The following is a 7,927-nucleotide window of genomic DNA, read 5'->3' as shown; positions in this document are numbered from 1 at the left end:
GACTCACTGAGGCTCTAAGTTCAGAGGGAAAAAAGAATTTCACTGCGAGTTCTTCCCATAACAGCTTCCCACAAATACAATAATTTCTTCCAAGTAGCTAGAGAACAGTTAGGCTAATCTGTTCTCCTAGTTTAAACATGAAAAGTACATTTAAAATATTCCTGTTTCCCTTCCAAATTTCCCTCCCTCCCCCACTGCATGGCCACGCATCAAGTATTTATCTAGCATAATTCCAGCAGTCTGCCATGCTTAATTTAATCCTGAGTAAAAGGACGCACATGATCTTACTGATGGTGGGACTGGAATAAATTTGGGCCAGACTATGCATCATCTTATTATTTGTTTGAGTTCTCCTAAATCTAGGGCCACAATTCTGTTATATATAACCCCATCAGCATTCTTCAAGGTAGTTTTCTTCCTCCAGCCCTTTAGGGGGAAAAGAATTACTAATCTTATATCAAGACTCGTTTGCCACTGTGCAATGGGTATTTTGTCTTCTCAGAAAACACTTTGTGATTAGTGTTCTGTTGAGCGTATTCACCTATTTACAGTCCTAATGCAAGTCTGCAGTAAGAAATCAAAGATAAGTACTCTCTCCCAGATACCAAACCATGAAGACTGCACGGGATTGATTGTCCCATGGTCCTACAGGCAGTATGCCCACTTTGACAGCAGAAAGCCTATTTCTCTATGCAACATGTACAAAAGTCTGTATACACAAATCCCACTCCTCTCACTTAAAACTGTGCAGTGCTTTGGAAACATACCTACTTGGCATGACAGTGGAGAGTCTGATTAACTGACTGAAAAATTACAGTGGAAAGCTTGAATGTTTAAGCCTGACTGATTAAAGGCAATTAACAGCTGCAGAAGCTCAGCAGCTGTGCAAGTCAGGTCACCCTGTTGCCTGAACATAGTTCGAAGTGCCTCTTTCGATTAGTCAACTTTACAGATCAGGTCAGTCTTGAATTAGCTAATCATAAACCTTTCATCTGTCAATAGGACCTGTAGGCTCATAGTCTAGGTTTCTTTGTGCTACATCATTATCAGGACGTAAAGTAGAAAAAATGCCAATCCTTACAGGAAGGTACAGAAAACTACAAAAAAGGAAGAAGACTAGCTCTTACACAAGCCTACGTATCTACAGTGTACAGTTTTAGTAGTATAAGGAATACCAGAAGCTGACTTCAGCACATAGCCTTGATCAAAACAGTGCGACTGCTAGATTTGTGTAAAAGGTTTAGGAGTGCACATAATGAAAGGAAAATGTGCAAGTGGCCTGTGCCACTTGCAAATGGCCTATGCCATCTCTGCAATAAGATCATACCACAGTGCTCCGAGATAAGAGATGCTCTCACTTGAGGAAATAACTGTTTTGCAATTGTAATACATTGAACTTAGTCTCTTCAGAGTGTATAACAAGTCCCAGCTTGGTCTAGGAGAAACAAACAATTACGTGACATGTTGTAATAGAATTACTGTTAAGCAACATCAAGGTAATGATTTACTCTTTTTAGTAGGGTTGTCACAAGATTAGAGACTACTAATTTAAGCCTCTAATTTGGTTGCAGGAACCAGCTCTCAAGGTTAACTACATTCTGGTTTGAATGCTAACCTCAGCACTTAGATGCACGCAAGCAACTTCTGCTGAAATTAAGGGGAATTAGGAAGACTTTGAGGTGAAATTTGTAAGGATGTGGCACTTAAACCAAAACATTTTTCTGTATAGTAAATACACCAATAGAGACGTTTTCCCTCACCCATGTCAGAATATTAAGAAGTACAGTAAGTCTTGTAAAATAATTTAAGAGAACTAATAAAAAACAAGATGAAGGACCATGTCAAAGAGATTTTAACTTGGTATAAGACTTCCACACAGACACTGAAAGGAAATTGCAGATCAAATCTAGTTTCTACTTCTACAGGTTCAACAGGGTATAACCTCAAAAATCATAGTTCATGAGACACAAACTCAAAATGAGTTTTGTTTTTTCCCCTCCTCAATAGACGACCATTTATTTAATAGGAAAATATGCAAATATTTATAAAAATGACCATTTCCAGAATGATGATTAATGTCTACCACTACAGTAGCTGAAGTTAAAAATAGAACAGGGAAACAAAGCTTCCTACCAAACCACGGGTTTTTTTGGTGTGTCTTACAAACCGTATTTCACCAGATGAGACCGAGGCATTCACAACATCATCTGCTTCCGCCTCTCTTCTTCCTTTTCTGTTACTAAGCAGCTAGTACATGATAAACGAAAACAAGTAACACACTTTTACACTTACTAGAATCTGTTTCAGGGTCTGAGATGCTGCCCTGAAGTGCTGCATAGAGACATCTCAGTGACTGATTTCAGCAGAGTAAAGCTCTCCTAGAGAGCAAGAAGCTTATTTGTCCGGAGAAGAACTGAATATGAAAGTGGAAACTGACATGTTAAGTAAGATTTCCCTCCTCCAAGGGTTCTTGGTACTTATTTAGCACATCTTTAAATGAAAAACCTCAATGCTAGTACAAGATGAAGCTGTAGTGATTTGAAGTCACCTCAATTTAAGAACATTTAGAATTAAGTCTTGCTTTTGTTTAAGGATTAATTATTAAATTGCACAGCACAGGTTCGTGGTTCATCTAAATAGGAAGACTGCCAGCTAAACTAGACCTGATCTTATTTCCATCTGTTAAAGCAGAATAATACCAAAAGATGCAGCTCAGCTGGCAGTTCCAGGCTGGCTAACCTAAACAATGAAAAAGTGCATTTACACTAACAATGGAGTTCAGGTCACTGAAGCCCAATCTAAATTCACATTCTTGTCCTAACAGAAAGAAAACTCATGCATGCAGACTACATTTCTACCACCCAGTATGTTTTATTTATTTATTCGACCATACAAGTACTAACCTAGGAATCCTAAATCTTCATACTTCCTTCTACTATTCTCTCTCCTCTTGTTTATTTGGATACGCTTCAAACTCCTGAGAAATCTTTCGCTTTTAGTCATGTCTCTGTTATGCGTAAATCACCTTTCATGATGAGTCTTGCAGCACGCTTCCCATCATCTCTCCCTCTAGTCAACACTCAGACAAAGATCTCTGAGGTAGCAACGGTTCCAGACATGCACACTGGTGCCACTGGACTCTCCCAGCCTTTCCTTTCCAGGTACTGCCAGAAGCAAGAACGAGGAAAATAATTCAAACTCCAAAAAGCAGGTTATTTTTTTCTACAGCAAGTTGGGACTAATCTCTTAACTGGAACTTGGTAATCAGTGTTAGGTCAGGGTGCTGGAAATTTACAAATTAGCTCTAAGACAGGAGATAAACTGTAACATAACATACTAATAGCCAATGATAAAAACCGGGTCCTTTAGTAAATTTCTGGTCTACATATTTCTGGTCTCCTCCTCTGCTCTAGGTGTGAGCAGCCACTGCCTAAAAGCACCAGTCAGTCAGTGTGGGGTTTAAACTCACCAAAACTATACTAAAGCTGATACAGAGCCTGAATTCTAGCATCACTGCAGTACTGCTCCATATATGCGAAAAGCATATTGTGGTATTCCTGCACAGCACAGTTAAAAATAATTGGTAAGATAAATAGTTGATTCACCCCCAGTCTTTCCATTATGCCATCGATTTTGACAAAGAAAGGAGAGAAAAAAATAACCAACCAAAAAAAATAATCTCTGTCTGAAGACTCAGGCCACAGACTGTTACCACTCTTATAGGTATGCTGAAAACTGTAAAAAGACAGCAGTACACTTATTGGATAGGGGGAATAGGGGCAGAGAAGGTGAACAAACAAAAGAAAGGTGAACTAAAGAAAGTATGACCACACCCTGACATAGTGAGTCTCAACCCATATGACAAAAGGCAGCTGCTCCAGTCTGTGAAACAGTTACCTCCTTTACTGGGCAAAAATGATGCTCTATCTATACAGAAACTCATAGCTGAATTTAAACTGTGAAAACTGAAATGATCTGATGAACAGTCAACTCTGCAAAGACTTGGAAAGGCATCCTTATTTATCATATTTAAGAAGTACTCAGTGTTGTCAACTACTAAATTTGAGTCTTGCTTCTTTTAAAGCTTCAGCTACTATGCTGAGGGATTTTAGTTTCTGGGTTTTTAAAACAGCATGTTATCCTCCCAATGAGAGGAAAGGCTTAAAACACACAGTACAGGCACCCTGAAAGAAAGTGAATAATAAATGCTTGCTTAAAATATATACAAGTCCCTCTTCTTAGGGACTTCATTTGTGACCTTTGCGTGTTTATTCAGTGTTCCTGCCAAAAAGAATAGAATTCTAAAATTTCAGGCATTTAGTGCTCACAAAAGAGTTAAGTATTACTCAGCATGGCCACCAGGTTTAAAAAAAAAAAATAAATTAAGGTTGAAACTTTACTCAGTTGTTGCTCAAATATGAGTTCCGACGGAAACTACATTTTTGTATTTTGAGGAAACCATCTGGAATGAAAGATTTCCTGTTTGAAGAGCCCCTATAGGTGAGTTCATGATTAAAAGCATAAATCCGAGTTTCTCCTAGTACTAGGAATAATGAAACAAAAGCCTTGGTTAAATAGGTTCGGTAACTTTCCTATTTGGGGACTGCACTCCCTGCACTGAAACAATCCAGAATATCAATGAAGTTTTTTACAGCGATACATGTATGTTCTTGGTGCATCCATGTGTCAAGAGTAGATGATACTGTACACATAAATAACATTTAGTTGCAATGTCTACTACATCAAGCAACAACAATCAATCTGTTTACATGGACCACTCAAGTTTTTGTAAAGCAATCTCAAATCTATGTGCAGGTATTAAGTTTTCTAAATGTTCTGTGAGAGAGTGAAAGCCATTTCCATGTTGTAAAAGTCTCCTTAGCCACTTAAATCCATTTTGAATTATCAGAAATTACCAGTCATCCCTAAGTGCCCACACACTACAAAATACACTTTCACCACCTACAGAAATTAGGGTCAGTCATACTATAAAGAACAGAACCCAAAACTCCTGTCTTCCTGCTCTAACATATCCAAGAAAATGGTCTACAACGACAAAACCAATCTCATGTTCTTGTAAGTCACAGTACAGTGGCTGCATTTCATTATGGAAAAAGTGTTTACCTTTTAAAAACGTAAGGATACAAAGCTCGCTTGAATTGGGAAATTTCTTCTTCGACAAATTAACATTTGAAGAGCATGGGGCGGGGTGGGGGGAAGACACATGCATTCCCATAAAGACAGAACAGACCTAGTGAATCGCAAATGTACCTACTGTTCCATTAGGACAGAAGCATGATCCTGTATGATCCTCATCATACGTGATTAATGATGTACTGTTTGTCAATGTTGTAAGAGTAAAAAAAAAAAATCCAGAAAGCTTTAACCATAAACAGTTGAACAGTGAGAATTTTCAAACATAAAGAGAATGAAAACGAGTTTCCTAGCCTTCTTGGAGTTTTACCTATGGCCCTTCCAGAAAGATAAGATTGTAAGGAAGTAAAGGTCTGCTTTCCCTACCTCTGGGCAACTACAGATACAAAGATTAACCCAGCAACAAAATTCAGCAAGAAGCTATTCCAAAACTTAGCCAAAGATTTGCTTAATACACACCAGCTATCTAGCTCAGCATTTTACAACTGTTTTAGGAGACGGACTCAGAATGTCCGTTTTCCATGCAGCTAAGATTTGCCAGAACTACTTTAGAAAGAGCCCTAGCTACAGATTAGGTGTCCCTGAATGAGTCTGGTTAAAGCAGTCTGTGACATCAGTAGGAAGATACAACAGGAATCCTTACAACAAGCATGCAAGCTCCTAAAAACAAAATTTGCAGGAGCTGAAGACTTAATTATTGCCAAGATCTGACTTCCAAATGATTGTAATTCTTCCCCTGCGCTGTACATAATCTTTAAATATTGTTCTGCCAAAAGATAGTCAGATATGTGTAACCACTGCAATAACAACACCTTGGAGGAGATAAGAACTTGGTCGTTACTGGAGGTGAGCTTGCATGTGAGTAAAATAAATAGATTATTTCAGGTATGCCGGTATGCTGGGATAGGGGGTGAATAACATTCAGGTTTGTTTCCATAGGAAGTCATGTCTCCGCATTCTCCCCTAATTATTGCCCTGCTTAAAATTCATCCCTTACCTCAGGAAAAATAGTTTTCAGATTCCTGCATGTGTTAAATAAAATGTGGGCTCTTCAACCCCTTTTCTTTTTAACAAAGAAATGTGAAATTCAACATAGGATTTTAGGGAGAAGCAGCAAGATTGAAAAAACCTTCAAACAGGTCTTGGAGAAATACTGTGGAGACGGCATATCGATCTTAAAAGTATGTTGTAATGAGAATTCTGCTATATGCTCTAGTCTAGTCAACTATCCTAAGCAAACAACCTAATGATACATATGCTTGTAACATATAGCATGATAAATAATTCCTTAAAGTTTACAATAATACTCAGGGTAGTTACAGCAATCAAAACTTTAGTCCTTTCAATTCTCTCCTCAACACATGGCAAAAGGCATAACTTGTCTCCACATTCTAGCACAAAATGAGTAGGAGTCAATTAACAGGAGAGTGTACAAGGGTCCATAATTATTAGAAGAATAGACAGTGACATATGTACATGTGATAACAGTGTAAAAAAAGTACATTCCATTTAGTATCATACTTACAGAAACGTATTGTGTCTCTTGTGTCTCTCAGATTACCTCTGAGTCTATCTTAAGCGCCTCTGATTTCCAGACTCCCAGCTCCTTTCCAGACACTGTTTGTCCTACTACAGTACAGGTTCAAAAGCAAATGTGAAGCAACGTCATCAGGAAATGCCTTCATGGAATAAGTCTACCTTAAAAGAAGGACAGAAGAATGCTTAGCTACGCAAGAGAGGAATAGCCATCTAGGAGGTTATTTTCTCTCCCTCAGAAATCCCCATCAGAAGACAAAAGGCACTGTGGAATAATCACTGTATCAACCAGTACTCTAAAATCTAAACAAAATCAACTTACTCTGGAAGTCCCCTGGTAACTGTTATGAGTCCTCACCATTGTTTACAGAGCTATCCACCAATTCTGCTGAGAGTCGGAGCTTGTATGAACTTTCCTGAAAGGTCTGATAGAAGTAATAAGCCAAGATCCTGATCCTACAGCAATACAAACTAACAGTTTTACAAATAATAGGGTTACTTACATCTGCAAGTACTTTCAAGATTGGGGCTTAAGCCAGCAACAATTAATCGACACAATACTTGCAGGGCTGCACATTCCAAACAACTTATGCAACTGCTGGATAATCTGACAAAAGCGCAAGTTACCCATTGTCTAACATCTCATGCCAAAAAGACTGGAAGATATACCAACACTAAGTCAGTGTTGTCAAGTTAAAACTCATACCCCTCTATTACTTCAGTCTCACTGTATTGTAATGCATAGCAATAAACGTACTGACAACTTAAGGGCTATGGAACCAACAGCAAACAATGTAGCCACCAGGGTTTGCATGTCAAAAGCACTTTTCCTACAGGTAAAGTGACAAATATGTATGTGTCTTTTTGTCATCCATGTTTGTGTTGTAAAGAGTAAGTCGACAGTTCTTAATGCATTTCCATTTCTAATTAGTATTCATTATCAAAGCGGCTGCCATGTTTGGTTTCATACCAAAGGAGACTGCTCCATGTCCACTTACTCAAGAAATTGAAGAAGGAGACTTTTCAGGCCCCCTGTTTTGAGGTTTTTTTGGTTGTTTTTGGTTTGTGGGTTTGTTGTTGGTTTGGGGTTTTTTTTGGTAGGCTAAGTTTTCTAACAACAAAATTAGACTGGAAGTCTGGTCTTAGAAGTACACAGGATTCATGTGCCTGCAGGAGTGTACAGATTCATGGTCAACTGATCAGATCTGCCTCAAACACAGGAATGTCTCACTCAGAC

The sequence above is a fragment of the Vanellus vanellus genome (assembly GCF_965231255.1).
Source record: "Vanellus vanellus genome assembly, chromosome: 4".
Classification (NCBI taxonomy): domain Eukaryota; kingdom Metazoa; phylum Chordata; class Aves; order Charadriiformes; family Charadriidae; genus Vanellus; species Vanellus vanellus.
The sequence above is the reverse complement of the archived record's forward strand: the minus strand, read 5'-3'. Positions refer to the sequence as shown.